The sequence below is a fragment of the Cimex lectularius genome, unplaced genomic scaffold (assembly GCF_000648675.2).
Source record: "Cimex lectularius strain Harlan isolate CLEC.00 unplaced genomic scaffold, Clec_2.1 scaffold124, whole genome shotgun sequence".
Taxonomy (NCBI): domain Eukaryota; kingdom Metazoa; phylum Arthropoda; class Insecta; order Hemiptera; family Cimicidae; genus Cimex; species Cimex lectularius.
The window spans coordinates 41,523-56,015 of record NW_019392703.1 but is presented as its reverse complement, the minus strand read 5'-3'; positions in this window follow the sequence as shown (position 1 = coordinate 56,015).

The window sequence follows — 14,493 nt, the reverse complement described above, 5'->3', positions numbered from 1 at the left end:
GTAATTGATCTGCCCTCAGCATAATGCCATTAGGATATCCAGAAGAGAAAACACGCAATACTTGTACCCATGGAGAGACAGGAATTTTTTTTACAAGGTTAAAAATACAGCGTTTTACGGGTCGAATATGAATCTGCGGTTCCAAAAAAGCTTGAGCCAAATGAGAATCTTCACTAACGAAGGCCTTTTTTTTCAATCCGTCTTTAATTCAAACATCACCATAAACATAATAAAAATTTAAAATAAATTCCAACGTTTTGATTATTGGTTTAGATATTGAAGAACAGATTTATGGCGATCCGAACGCTCTTTGACGTAAACGTCTGACATCCATAGGTTACATTTGATCAACTTTGCCCATGGAAGCTAAAGGCCAGCGCAGGACCCAACATGCCATCAATTCAACAAGTTAAATATACTGAAAAATAAGAATTATTACCGGAACGACATAGTATACGAAGTCATAGAACCCATCTCCCCAAGTTGATAACAATAACAATTCAATTGCCTGCCTTATCAACCAGCTGTAACCGGCTTCATAAGATCACTTTTTATTTCACATAGCCTCAAACCGTTAAAGATTAAAAACCAAATTTAAAAAAATACGAATTTCAATATTAGTAAAATTTTAATTTGGATTGCAATTGTGACTTTAAAAACAATATAGTTTCTACAGGTAGTATGTTTTGTAATATTTCATAATTAATGTAGATAGATAAAATTAAATTGGAATTTAGAAAGTTTGTTATTTTTTAAAAAATTTAATAGTCTTAACGTTTTGTGAGTATTGTATGAATATATGAATTTTATTGCACATAATGTTTGATTTACTTAATCTTGTTTACATAGTTATATTCAATATTGGTCCTAGGACGTGAATGCACCTTTGTCATCTAGTCTGCATTAAATATAAGCATTTTATCTTAAAATACATATACATTAAACATAAAATAATGTAGGATAATATTCCAAGTATTACACAAAACAATAAAGGTATTATCACAGCATTAGATAGTTAAATGAGTTCAATAAATAAAAAAAGGCAATAAGAATAATAAAGTACAAATTCACAATACAAACACAAATTCACTTGTTGTTAAACCTGTACCAGGTACTTTGGCAGGGGCACATTTTTTTAAACACATATTCATTATTTTTCCAATAGTGCTTAAGTCTTTTATGCTAATGTTAGCGGTAGTTCAAGTCTTCCCTTTTATAAATAAAAATATGTTAAGCTAGTATGTTTAGTGTTACATGCATGTAGCCTATGTGGAAAACCCTCCTTTAATCTGAAAACTGAAGTTTGTACTACTTGGAGCTTAGCAAAATTGGATTTAAACATAATTCAAATGGGAGTACCGAAAGTTATTTATGTACATATGTTTAGAGTTGATAAATAGTTTCAATTAATTGTAGTTCTTATCTGAAGTTTTTGTTGAGATGAAAAAGTTTGTGTTACGAACGGGATTCGAACTCACGACCTTCGGCTTAATACACCTCTGCTCTGACCATTTGAGATCAGAGCTTAGCCACGATAGATCATGCGGTTTAGAGCAGCGGTGAAATGAGCGGAAGGTTGTTTGTTCGAATCGCGCTCGAGACACTAACTTTCTCATCTCAACCAAGACTTTAGATAAAATGTATCATTAATTGAAATAAATAGATCAATTATGACCGCTAAACATGTATGGGTTCATAAATAGGTTTGTTATTTTACTGTCCATTCACGTACGCTTATTAAAGAACGGGCAAAGTTAAAATGGCACATGCTTTTAAGCATTGTTTTTCAATGATTCTAGAATTAAGTTTGAAATCCCTTGGAAACATTCCAAGCCTATGGTTTAAGCGATTTATTTATTTTGACATGATTGACAATGTGTGCATCGAGTAAACAGTATTGCCTCATGCTTGCTACCATCAGGTCTGATTCTCCATTTTTCATAACATTACTGATAATTCTCTGCAGAATCAACCCTATAGGAGGCTCTTAAAAAGGCCGTATCATCCTCAAGGACCGGTTCAGCTGTACGTTTTACCATCAAAAGTCATTTATAAATATGTTAAATAAGGTTGGTCTAAGAACAGACCCTTGGGGAACTCAGATTTTATACATTTTAAAGGTGACCCTATGCCATCATTCTTTGCAAATGTTTGCTAGGTTATTAAGTTTAGGTAATTACCAATTAAATATGTTACGTAGTTATCGAATAGATAAGATGAGTTTAAATACAAGACCTCTGCGCTAAGCACAGTCTCCACGTCATCACTACCATCTCAACGTGCTTTTTATATTAAAATTATGGAGAATCATATCCACCACTCTGGCCAGCTGCATGGAAATAGAATGTATGGGCCTGAAGGAAAATTGGCAAGGCATAATAATTTTCATTTAAAACGTGCCTAATTCTTTGCAGTACTATTTTCTCTGCAATTTTTCGAAGGAGTGATATTGGGCAATAGTTACCAGACAGGGCGTGATCTTTATTAGGTTTAGGAATAGGGATGACTTTTGTTATTTTTCAGATCAGAAACGATGAATTATTAGCATTTGATTGATTAGTATAAATAAATGAATGCTTGAGATATTTTTGACCTGGGTGTTAAATTATCATCTCCAAGAGCGTTTTTAATTTGTGAGAGCTATGATAAAAGAAAAAATGAAGAAATCGGTTCGAATCCTTTAAACATTTTAAACATAAAAAAGTGTTTTAATTGTATTCATTTTATACTTTACAGCATTGTTTAACGTATGTTTCTTTGATTTCAACTATCATCTAATACGATTTTCATTTTAGATACTGCAAAATTGTTCATAAATCTTATGCTTTTATTGCTATACGAGTGTCACTATAATAATCGTGCATAATATATTTTTCACAAATAGGGTTTATTAAAAATATAAGGACATATTGATGTTTCTGTTGATTCTTTTTAAACATAATTGTAACTTATGAAATTACAAATTTTTTGATAAGAAATGTTGAAATATTTTGAAATTGTTTGTCCATGATAGCTAGAATTGCAATTGGTATATCAACACCAAAAGTTCTTTTCTTAAACAGAACCGTCTTGAGAACATCTACCAAGATTTTAAGCTATTTTCATCATCGATTTATTATATTTGAGTAAGGGCGTGAAGTTTAATCTGAAAATTATTTTAAAAAAATGTGAGTTCGTCTGGTTTCAGTTGTATTACAGCTATTCCAGTTTTTCTGAAGAGTAGAACTTTAAAACTATCATCTAATACGATTTTTCTTTTAGTTATTGCAAAATGGTTTATGAATTATATACTTTTATTCCTCTACGTGTAATAATAATAATCGTGCATAATATATTTTTTACAAATAGGGTTTGCTCAAATATAAAAAAATACTGATGTTTTTGTTGCTCTTTTTGAAACATAATTGTAACTTACGGGCTTAAATAACCGTTAGAATGATAGCAGTCAGAAAAAAATTGTAACTTATAGAATTATAATTTTTTTATATGAAATGTTGAAGTACTTTAAAAATATTTGTTCATGATGGCTAGAATTGCAATTAGTATATCAACACCGAAAGTTGTTTTTTTAAACAAAACCGTCTTGAGTACTTTTATCCAGTCTTTAAGCTATTTTCATAATCGATTTATCATATTTGAGTAAGGGCGTGAAGTTTAATCTGAAAATTATTTTAAAAAATTTTGTGTTCGTCCGGTTTCAGTTGAATTAAGCTATTCCAGTTTTTCCGAATAGGAGAACTTTAAAAGGGTTTTGGCGGTTCGGCGGTCCTGAGGGCGAAGGGCGAAAGGCTAAAATTAAGGGCGGGTTGGAAGCCTGCGCCCCGTCGGCGGCCGGGTTCCTCGGTCGAGCACGGGTCCTCGGCGGGATCCCTTTTCCTTTTTTCCGCATTTGGAAGAACCCGGTCGTATTATTTTTGTAAATAATAAATATGCCGGCAACCATCTGTCAGGCGCATGCGGGGCCGAGATCAATAACCATGACCCACTAAAGGGAGAGTTCCATTCACAAGCCCCCTCCCGGAGAAAATCATTACCAGCCAGGCTCCCTTGCCCTACTACCTACCCTCCGTACTCCAATACAACATAAATCTATTGATCTTTACAATTAACCTTTTCCCGGTCGAAAAGTTAATTAGGCCCTTTTTGAAAAAACAGGTGTGAATAAAGAGGAAAAAATAGACGAAGACGAAGGACAACTTCAAGCCGTTTATTTGCTTGACCCTTTTAAATGATACTTTAATATAATTATCACCGTTTGATTAAATCTATTGATGCATTTAACTTTCTAAATTTAGTGCATTATTGTAATTTACTATAAATAATGGAAATTGAGGCAGGAGATACAGGCAGATGCCATATTAGGCATGCCAATTGATGCCAATTCTTCAAAATACAATTTTACTGAAAAGTACAAGGTACTGATACCAAAACGGAAAGAATGGGCCAAACAACCGCTGAAGGCAAACTCCTACTGGTATACTGACAGCTCCAAAACCGACATGGCCACGGAAGCTGGAATTTTCAGGATGAACTCAAAGACCGAACTATCGGTAAACCTAGGCTACAGTTTTCCTGTCTGAAATCACAGCGATTGAACACTGCGCCCGAGAAATAAAAAAGCTAGGAATACATTCCCGGAAGATAGCCATCTTCTCTGATAGACAGGCAGCACTAACGGCCCTACACATGCGGTTCCAAACCTCATTGCTTTGGAACTGGATGGAGGCCCTGACGGAAGTCAGTGACATTATTGACCTGACGGTGGCATGGGTTCTGGGCACTCCGGGCATAGAGTCAACGAAAAGGTTGACATTTTGGCCAAAAAGGGGGCCAACATGTACTCTTTGGGTTTGGAATCCTACTGTGGCTTCGCATCCTACCACAAAAGAGGATGCATCCTAAAATGGATCCTTAATGAGTCCAAAACCTGGTGGAACAATACCACATTCATGGAAGGACCATCCATACAAAAGTACTAGAGGCAACCGCAACGAACCAGGATTCTGGTTGGAACCCTGACAAAACATTGCCACATAAGAAAGCACATGCACCGGATAGGAGTACAGACAGAAGAAACACTGTGCAGATACTGGGTAGGAAGAGGAGGAGACCGCAGAACACATTCTATATTTCTGTGAAGGTCTTTGTAGGTGCATGTTCTTGCAACTAGGACAAGAAAATCCAAGATCCTGCACCAAGTTGCCGCTGGCAAAGCTATGGAGGCTAATTAACAAACCTGAAGCCAGTGAGTTATAAAAAACAGGGGAATACTCGATCTATTCAGGTCGAGGTGCAGTAGGCCTTGTGGCCGATTCTTTTATCCCTTACCTAAAAACTAAAAGGCATGCTACCAATGCAGTATGAGGTATTATCAGATCTTACTTGGGAAACCTTTTAGAGCAAAACAAGATGATCAATATTCAGAAAAGAAACAATAAATGCAGCTGTGCTACATGGTAGCATATTAAGTCCACTACTACTTGTTATACACAAGAGATTTTAGGAAAGAAGATGGAGTTGACGTTAGCAGATGACAAAGAGGTGATATCAGCAGGACCGACCGTCTCCATTCATACAAAATACTTCAAAAGGCTTGAACAAGGGAAACGAATGGTAAAAAGGAGAATAATCAGGCTCAATCAGCATAAATCTGTGCATATAAATAAAAAAAAGGGACATGATGACTCACATATAATTAAACAATTTAACTATACATAAATATCCTGGAATGACCTTAGATGCCTCATTGAAATGGAAAGAGCAGGAAAATAAGAAAAAATCAGAAATAGGTTTAACGTATACTGGTTGATAGGACCCGACTCCAAAATTATTATACAAAATAAATTTGTACTATATAAACAAGTGTGATGTTTTATACATAACTATGTTGACATATGATATTCAACTATGGCGTAGCAATATCGAACTTTTACAAACACTCCAAAATAAAATCTTACGTAACATGGTCAATGCATCTTGGTACGTAGGGATAGGGATAGAGATGAGAGAGGCGGCCACAAGGCCTACTGAACCTCGACCTAAAGAGATCTGTTGTCCTCTGTTAATAACTCACTGGCAAGCTTCAGGCTAAACCAGCCTTCTCATCTTCGCCAGCGGTTCCTTGGTGTAGGATCTGGCTTGTAGTTTTTCTTGTCCTAGTTGCAAGAACCTGCACCTACATAGACCTTCGCAGAAACATAAAATGATCTGCGGTCTCCTCCTCTTCCTAGCAGTGTTTCTGCTGTCTGTACACCAATCCGGTGCATGTGCTTTCTTAAGTGGCAGTTCCCTGTCAGGAGTCCGACCAGAATCTTGGTTCGGGTGCGGTTGCCTAGCAGTAATTGTAAGTTTTGCGGTTGGTCCTTCTATGAATCTCTTCGCGTGCCTCATACCTGTGGTATTGTTCCATCAGGTTTTGACCTCATTACGGATCAATTTTAAGATATATCCTCTTTTGTGGCAGGCTGCTAGGCCGCAGTAGGGTTCTTAGCCCAGAGAGTCCATGTTGGCCCCCTTTTTGGCCAATATGTCACCCTTTCGTTGCCTCTATGCCTCGAATGTCCAGGGGCCCTATGCTAGGGTCAAGTCATTAATGTCGCTGACTTCCCTCAGGGCCTCCATGCACTTCCAAACACTCTCCGCCTTCTCCTCGCATGAGGCTAATGCCCTGAAAGCTGCCTGACTGTCAGAGAAAATCTTGGTTCGTAAGGAATAAGGACTTACATAAGGATCTTAAGATCCCTGAGCTAACGTCGGGTATACAAAGATTTGCCGTCAAACAACAGTTCGCCTCTGCGAATACGGAAGCGTCTTGATTCCTTCATAATCGAAACACTGTCAGAAGAACAAAGCTATTCATGATTATCTTGACTCTGTTAAAAAGCTCGCTGGTAGGTCCATTGTAAGCCATAATCGAAATAGAGAAACACAAGAGAGGAGATAAGGAGTTTGTGGGTGCAGTTTTCGTACGCAGAGAGATGGATGAGTTTTTAATTAATAGATATTTAAATGTGTTTATTCGGTAGCGAATCTTCGCTGCCAGTTATTCGAAGTAGTCCAATCTGCGGTCTAGAAAGGCTTAGTTATTGGGTCTAGGAGCAGAAGTCTAAGAGTGGTTTTGATGAAGGAATGGACCTAGGACATTACATAGTTTGGACTCCTGATGAAATTGGTCTGGACGATATTTTAATTACCGTAAAAAAGTCAAGAAAACTTATAATCAAGAAAAATTAAACTTTCCTAATTTTGCCGAAGTGTAGACATATTAAAGATTGTTTTTCTCTGATGGTGATCTTAAAATAGGTCGAAAGCTTAGCAGTAACAATTGAATATGTTTCTTCATCCAGACCATTTCAAGATCCAGACGTTTTAAACAGAAATATAAAGGAGGTCATAGGTAAATAGATAGATATAAATACTTTATTCCAACTGTGTGCACAACAGTGCAACATAAAAAGTATATACAACATAGAATTAAACCGTCTGTCGTCGGAGATTGTTGTAAATTGTCACAAAAGATTCAAAATTAAACGTAGAACTTTGTATATACAAGAATTAACGGTAGAATATAAGAAAAGAAAGTCATACATACTCTTATATTAATTTTGTTTATTTTAATTAAGTTTTTGTTATTGGTTATTTTTAGCATATGCAGACTTTTTTGTAAACGTTTTGTTACTTTTTTAGCATTATTTTTTCTTGCATGTATAAAATGGTATAACAAACTTCAAAATAAATAAAATTCAAATAAAAAAACAACAAATTCAAAGGCTTATATTTAAATAAATAAATCGTTTAAAAATGTAATTTTTCTAATTGTTTTTCACCCCTTTTTTTGTCATTAATGCTGAGTGTGAGCAGAATTTTTTTACTAATTACATATCGCCTAAATCAGCACATGGCTTACAGAAAATAATGTAGAATTGTCGTATGAAAGATATCGTCTAATTATCAGAGAAAAACATTAATGTTTATTATGGTTGAAGCCATCATTTCGGCTAAATGATTATATTTGATAAACGTTTAAATCATTGGTAATAGTTTCGAAGTCCTGATGGAGGGTAGTACCTTATCTATTTTTATATATAATATTATTATTATAGAATATATAAATCACATCAAGATACCTTTTTAATATTAATTATTTATAAAAAATACATTTTTCTATTAGTTCAAGTTATTATTTTAAGTTATTCAAAGTAAAAGGTGTCCAGGGACGATCGTTAAAGGTAAAATCCGTTTATATTCTTTATGTATTGACAAAGTGTTTTTACTACTTAATTCAGTTCTATGTCTTAATTGCATTTTAATAAAGATTCTACTTTAAGATGTTGGGACGAAAATAGTTTTCCTTGCTAAAAGGAACAAGGAAATGAGGGCTAGGCCACATGTCGGTGACCTGGATGTCGAGGGGTGGTTTGTGGGGGCGGGCTTTGAGGGTGGTGGAACCGTAGCGACTAGTCAAGAGGGAAAGTGAGGTTTACAACTCGGCCTAACTACGCCAAGTGTTCAACGCACAAGAAAAAACAAAAGCGAGAACAGGCGGACCAGTGACAATCACTTTATGTAAAGATAACAAGCATTTCATAGCATTTCAACTTGGATTATATATATTTAAAAAAAATGTCCTTGAGAAAAACAAATAGCCTGAAGATTAAACTAATAAAAAATGGAAATTATGGAGAGAGTAAATCAATTCAATAGTTGAAAATGATGTTTTTACTAACAAACTTTTTGTGTTTGAATTTATATTGAAGTGGAGCTTAGTTTCATTCAAATGGTCTTTGAATTCAGAGAATTTGTTTCATTTTCGCAGGTGTTCTTTAACTCAATTTTATTTTTCTACTACTTTTCTTTTTATAGTTAATATTCCAATCTTTACAAGTGAGTTTGAGTACTCAGCTTTTTGACAAATTAACAAATAATGCAGCCTGGGTCGATCGACAAAGGTAAATTGAACCTATTTGGCAATTCAGAATTCAAACTCCCTCTCCATCACCATCTCAAACATTTTGATCTTTCTGGAGTGAAGTACCATATTTCAAAATTCCATGTGGAAAAATTTCCTGGATATGATCTAATTACCTCCCACAAAAGGTTTCAGTTTTTAACTACAAAATAAATACTGAGTTTATACTATCAGCGCACGAAAGACTCATGATATTGAGGACCATTGTGGAAATTTTTCGTCATTATTTTCATTTCTAAAGCACACAAAACTCCCAACATATCTTCATACAATCCATCAACCTTCTTCATGCAATGTTCAAAACTCACGAACGACTCTTATTTAAGCGCTTACACTTATGCTTGGTACTCATAAAATCATTATATGATCTTTATACGATTTCCAAGTCTTTCTTTCTACAACTCCACAACTATTTAGATTAAATATTGGCGTGTTAATCATTTAACATTTCAAAACTTAAAGCTTTGGTTTTATCTTTAGTTTATATTTTTACATGTAGCTTGCAGAACAATATAACTATATTTTTTTAGATAATACATTGGTTGGCATTTATTTATGATAATTCATTTCACTTTTAAACGTTCTTATTTTACTTCACACCATGTTGTTGAGAAACTTGTTAGTTTTTCGACCAAATGTTAATACATTTCAAAATTAAAGTTTATTTTTAAAACGAAAATAATGCTTTTCTTTACCTAAAATCAATGTCTTTATAAAATCGCTTCTAAAGTAACAAGTTTTACTTTCTAATGCATTAGAAAATATTTCTTTGTTGTTACTACTTGTCCCTAAATTCTTACTATTTCGACTATTTTTTCTGTTTTGTATTATGGAATTTTCAATTCAAGGGCTAGATTTGTAAAAAAAAATGTGTGACCTTTTGTTATTTTTAGGGGACTATTGCCCCAGAATAAAGCATTCTCTCTCTCTCTCTATTATAATTTAAATTAATTATTGACTGGTTATTTTATCTTAATTATCTAAATCTAATGTTCAATCCACTTCTTCATAGATAGAGGCAGAGGTACGTTCACTACCAAGTACTTTAAAAAGATGGTTTTGAACAATTTAACTTAATGTTTATCAAATTGATGAAATACGATTTAAATTACAGACGTTTTTACTAAGTAATACTAAACTGATTTACATAATGAACAATTTTGGTAACAACTATTCTTAGTATTTGTTCTAAAAGGACTAAGATTGATTTTTCATGTTCTATGTTGTTCTAGAGCCTTATGCACTGAGTTCACAAAAAGGACATAATGCTCCTCAAAATATTGGTTGTGTTTCACTAACTTCAGGTTTTTTACTAACTTCACTGAGAAAGAGGTCTTCTTGGCATAACCTCCATGCATTTGCTTTCGTCAATCCCAATATTTTAAGTACCTAATGAGTCAGCAATGCCCAGTGAACAGACCAACAATAATCCGGAGTTTTTTCAGGTTATGTTGCAGAAGATCTGATCTTCAGACGACTGTCGAACCTATTGTCTGGTATATTATTCAACCATGAGACTTTAGTTTGGGAATCAGTACTCTTACATGGTTTGAATTATTTCAGAATGGGGTCCGTTTAGTCTTGCTAGTTTGTCAGCTTCTTCATTGCGCTGTTCATTTTTATCCTAGTGCACTCAGTTATTCAAGCGCAGCATGGCTATCTTGACGCCTTTTTTCCTCCCTCCGGGAACCCCGAAGAACATTCCGTTCCCTAAAATTACGGGAGTTTAACATTCGTATTTTATTTTATTATCATTTTTTATGTGTAAAGTTTTAAAAGTGGAAGAAGTTTTGTTAAATCTTATGTTCATAGAAAATTATCAATATAAGTAAGAACAGAAATTTTGTTGTTAACACGATTTTATCACATATTGTTACTAATTTAAATCCAAGTCCATGACATTCAAAAATAAATCCTGATTATCTTTATATTTATGTAAAAGGGTACTTGGGTAAAAGGGTGGCCATAAGTCTCCACCAAGAGGACTATCCGCAAGAGGCTNGAAGGTCAATAATGTGGAACCTTTTTAGATATACACGGCTTTCACCTGGTCTGTAAGTGCCATCGTTGTTCTACACCTGTGTGTTATCCTTAACTGCATCCTCGAAGCCACTATTGGGAAGGACATTTTGGTTATTAGTCTCATGCTGGAAGAAGCCGATTCCTTCTTCCATTTCGCCATAGACCTTTCACTGATCATGTTTTTGAGGAATGTCACCGGTACCTGTGTGAACACGGTAGCTAAGTCCTCATACAACGCCGCCTTTTTAGCGTATTTATCTGCCAGCTCATTTACACTTACTCCAACATGCGCTTTAACCCATTCCATTTTTATGTGCACTCATTCCTTTTATAAATTCTAGAGAATTTTTCTTATTTTTTTGGCCTCTTTGTTAGGTGGTTTGGATCCGATGATTCTCAATAGTCTTTAGACTGACTTCCCTGTCGGTTTTAATGATCATAATATCTTGACGCCTTGTAAATTTGGTAACTAACTAACCTGAAAAGCTCAACTGTCAACATCGCACCTGAAAACTCGTGCTCATGTTAACGAGAAAAATTGGAACTCTAACTCGTTGTTCTATGCAACATTTAACATAATTCATGGTACGATTAAGTATCGATTGTAAGTGAGCTATTTTTCGAAATTTTTTTTACAAATAACATTAGAGGACCGGATGGCTTTTCCATTGTTTTGAGAGGTTTCTGTTTTGTGTATGTCTGGTTTGTCTGGAACCGGCCAAAAATGTTTCTTTTTTTTTTTCTGGGGCCGATGCCGACTAGGGGGTTAACGGCCGGGCGGTCCCGGTGAACGTTCAGTGGTGGGATGGAAGGCTGGAGTGAGGGAAAGTGTGTCATCCGGGGGTGCATAAGGCTACACCCCATTGGTCTACATCCCGGTTCCCACCTTGGACTAAATCCCTGCTGGAGCTGGACAGGAGTGAATTTTTCATTGTAGGCGGAGAGGAGGGTGCCCGGGAAATCGATGAAGGTTGGTGCAAGGGTCTCTGAGAGAGAAGCGCATTGCGGTCCCCCCTCCAACGGCCCCCGCACCATTACAACACGGCAAAAAATATATTAAAAATTAAAAACGAAAAAAGAACATTCATACTTATCCAAACTAAAAAAAAATCATATTTTCCTAATGTAACAAAAATTTTAATTGAAAAAATCCCGAGCTTATGTATTCATCGTTGCATACAGCAACTTGATTTCATATTTTAATTTAATATACAATTTATTTACATCCAAAAATGTACATAATAAAGAATAGTAAACAAAATCATGGCTACCAAACAAAGCGAGAATCCTAAAGTACATACAACTATTTTTTTAAATGGTACATTCTAATCTACATACGTGAAAAAATAAATTATACCTACAAAATATTATTGAATAAGCTTATTAAACCAACTATTTTTAAAAGAAAAAGCATTTCGATTGATATATTTTTTAGAAAACAGCATTAATTTATTACAGGATTAAAAACTAAAGGAAAGTTGATTAAAAGTAAGGTAAAACGAAAACAAAATACTGAAAATGAGGCAAAGCCATAACGAATGGATAAAATTACCTGTAATGAACTGATCTCATTTAAATTTAATATTGTTATGGTTCAAGGTTTGGCAAATATCTGCCATAATGGTATTTTGCAGATCAATTTATTCTTTTCTAGCAGTCAGCAATTTGGTGTCTATGAGATTTATGTATTACAAAATAGGTTTTATGGACTAATTATTTTACATTATACTTTTATTATTTGGTAAAAACCTAAAAGACAGTTATGATAATTACTATGAGAGGAAAAGTGAGTATGTTGTAGAGCCATACGAATAGATAAATTAAAATGCAATAAACTGACTTGATTTCAATAGACTCGTCTTTAGGTTCATAATTTAGTTTAGGCCTCAAATAAATTTAAAAAGGCATTTAAAAAAATTACCTTTATGAAATCAGTGGCAGATTGAGTGTTTCTATTATTGCCTTTCTTTTATCTTGCCTTACAAGATCATTTTTATTATTTACTTATTTTACATTATAGTTTCATTCCTTGGTAAAATTTTTAAAGGTAAGTAAGTCAATAGTTTAGCGAAGAAAAGAAAGCATGAATGATGGTAAGCCACAGCGAAGAGAACAGTTTTTGATCAAACGAATTGGTTCCATTTTAAATTTCTTTAGGTTATGGAATTAGTTTAGTTCTTAAATAAATCGAATAAGTATTTTAAAAAATACCTTTATGAAATCGGTGACATATTGATGGGTTTTTGTTATTTCTTACATTTTATCTTGCCTAAAAAGATTATTTTTATGATCTTTTTATTTTACATTGTACCTTCATTCCTTAGTACCTGAATCTGAAGGTAAGTTAGTTAATGGTTAGATGAAGAAAAGAGAGAATGAACGAATGAATGATGATGAGATTAGTTTGTATGACATCAAGTGACTTGGTTTCATTTTACTTTTCTTTAGTTCGTATATTAATATATACTTAAATAAATTCAAAAAGGTATTAAAAAATATTGGTCTTTATGAAATCGGCGACAGATTGATGTGTTTCTGTTATTGCCTTTTTTTAATCTTGCCTTACAATATCAATTTTTATGACAATTAATTAAGGTTTTTAGTTGAGATGAAAAAAGGTTAATGGCACGAGCGGGATTCGAACCCACGATCTTCGGCTAGATACGCCGTACCGCTCAAGTGGTAGAGCAGCGGCGTATCTAGCCAAAGATCGTGGGTTCGAATCCCGCTCGTGCCATTAACTTTTTTTCATCTCAACTAAAAACCTTAATTAATTGTCATGTATTAATTGGTCAAGCGGACCACGAAAGTAGTGAATCAATTTTTATGATCTATTTATTGTACATTATACTTTCATTCCTTGGAGAAAAAAAAGGTAAGTTAGTTAACGATTAGGCAAATAAGAGTGATAATGATTCACTAGTTTTCGTGGTCCGCTTGATCAATTAATATGTTTCAATTAATTAAGGTTTTTAGTTGATATAAAAAGTCAGTGTCACGAGCGGGATTCGAACCCACGATCTTCGGCTAGATACAGCGCTGCTCTACCACTTGAGCTATCTTGACCTCGATCCACTAGGACATTAACTTCCCATCTCAACCCCACCTTTTGAATTTTCCCTCCTTTTTGCTATTTTTCAAATTTCGTGTAATCTATTTGATTCTCGGCGACACACCATCTGAAAAATGGCAAAAAGGAGGGAAAATTCAAAAGGTGGGGGTTGAGAAGGAAAGTTGGTGTCCGAGTGGATCGAGGTCACGATAGCTCAAGTGGTAGAGCAGCGGCGTATCTAGCCGAAGATCGTGGGATCGAATCCCGCTCGTGCCATTAACTTTTTTTATCTCAACTAAAAACCTTAATTAATTGAAGTGAGAATGACGTTAAGCCAAAACGAAGAGATCAGTTAGTCTGCGTTCAAGTGAATTGGTTTCATTTTACTTTTCTTTAGGTTTAGGAATTAGTTTAGTCCTTTAATCAAAATTTTCCGATCAATTGATTAATT